The following is a 2156-nucleotide window of genomic DNA, read 5'->3' as shown; positions in this document are numbered from 1 at the left end:
GCTATGCGGTGAGGCTCCTCGGCCGCCTTGGAACTATCTGTGTATCGGACGCGTCGCGGGATAAGGGGTTGTCACTGGTAGTCGCCCCAAGCGCGTCCGATGCTTGGACCATTCCGAGGCGGACCTGAAGCCTCTTCCCTCTAGCCGTTGGGGCTTTCTCGCCGCATCCCTCGCCTCGCACCCTGATTGCTATGCTGTGAGGCTCCTCGGCCGCCTTGGAACTATCTGTGTATCGGACGCATCGCGGGATAAGGGGTTGGCAGTGGTAGTCGCCCCAAGCGCATCCGATGCTTGGACCATTCCGAGGCGGCCCTGCAGCCTCTTCCGTCTAGCCGTTGGGGCCATCTCGCCGCATCCCCCACCTCGCACCACGATTGCTATGCGGTGAGGCTCCTTGGCCGCCTCGGAACTATCTGTGTATCGGACGCATCGCGGGATAAGGGGTTGTCACTGGTAGTCGCCCCAAGCGCGTCCGATGCTTGGACTATTCCGAGGCGGCCCTGCAGCCTCTTCCGTCTAGCCGTTGGGGCCATCTCGCTGCATCCCCCACCTCCTCGGCCGCCTCGGAACTATCTGTGTATCGGACGCATCGCGGGATAAGGGGTTGGCAGTGGTAGTCGCCCCAAGCGCGTCCGATGCTTGGACTATTCCGAGGCAGCCCTGCAGCCTCTTCCGTCTAGCCTTTGGGGCCATCTCGCCGCATCCCTCGCCTCGCACCCCGATTGCTATGCGGTGAGGCTCCTCGGCCGCCTGGGAACTATCTTCGTATCGGACGCATCGCGGGATAAGGGGTTGTCACTGGTAGTCGCCCCAAGCGCGTCCGATGCTTGGACTATTCCGAGGCGGCCCTGTGGCCTCTTCCGTCTAGCCGTTGGGGCCATCTCGCCGCATCCCCCACCTCGCACCCCGATTGCTATGCGGTGAGGCTCTTCGGCCGCCTTGGAACTATCTTCGTATCGGACGCATCGCGGGATAAGGGGTTGTCACTGGTAGTGGCCCCAAGCGCGTCCGATGCTTGGACTATTCCGAGGCGGCCCTGCAGCCTCTTCCGTCTAGCCGTTGGGGCCATCTCGCCGCATCCCCCACCTCGCACCCCGATTGCTATGCGGTGAGGCTCCTCGGCCGCCTTGGAACTATCTTCGTATCGGACGCATCGCGGGATAAGGGGTTGTCACTGGTAGTCGCCCCAAGCGCGTCCGATGCTTGGACTATTCCGACGCGGCCCTGTGGCCTCTTCCGTCTAGCCGTTGGGGCCATCTCGCCGCATCCCCCACCTCGCACCCCGATTGCTATGCGGTGAGGCTCCTCGGCCGCCTTGGAACCATCTTCGTATCGGACGCATCGCGGGATAGGGGGCTGTCACTGGTAGTCGCCCCAAGCGTGTCCGATGCTTGGACCATTCCTAGGCGGCCCTGAAGCCTCTTCCGTCTAGCCGTTGGGGCCTTCCCGCCCCATCCCTCGCCTCGCACCCCCGATTGCTATGCGGTGAGGCTCCTCGGCCGCCTTGGAACCATCTGTGTATCGGACGCATCGCGGGATAAGGGGTTGGCACTGGCAGTCGCCCCAAGCGCGTCCGATGCTTGGACCATTCCGAGGTGGCCCTGAAGCCTCTTCCGTCTAGCCGTTGGGGCCTTCCCGCCCCATCCCTCGCCTCGCACCCCGATTGATATGCGGTGAGGCTCCTCGGCCGCCTTGGAACTATCTGTGTATCGGACGCATCGCGGGATAAGGGGTTGGCACTGGTAGTCGTCCCAATCGCATCCGATGCTTGGACCATTCCGAGGCGGCCCTGCAGCCTCTTCCGTTTAGCCGTCGGGGCCTTCCCGCCGCATCCCTCGCCTCGCATCCCGATTCCTATGCGGTGAGTCTTCTCGGCCGCCGCGGAACTATACCTGTTATTGCTACTGCATCCTTCGGCTGGTAACCTCCTCTGCCGCCTTGGAACGTTCTCTTTGTCGGACGCGTCGCGGGATAAGGGGTTGGCACTGGTAGTCGCCCCAAGCGCGCCCGATGCATAGACCGCTCCGAGTCGACCTTGCTTTCAGCCTCTCACATGCATAGACCTCTCTGAGTCGACCCTGCAGCCTCTCACGTTTAGCCTTTGGAATCTCGCCTCACAACATGATTGCTATCCTTGATGCATCCCTTGCCTCGAG

Source organism: Cryptomeria japonica, unplaced genomic scaffold (genome assembly GCF_030272615.1).
Source record: "Cryptomeria japonica unplaced genomic scaffold, Sugi_1.0 HiC_scaffold_243, whole genome shotgun sequence".
Taxonomy (NCBI): domain Eukaryota; kingdom Viridiplantae; phylum Streptophyta; class Pinopsida; order Cupressales; family Cupressaceae; genus Cryptomeria; species Cryptomeria japonica.
This window is presented reverse-complemented; position numbering follows the sequence as displayed.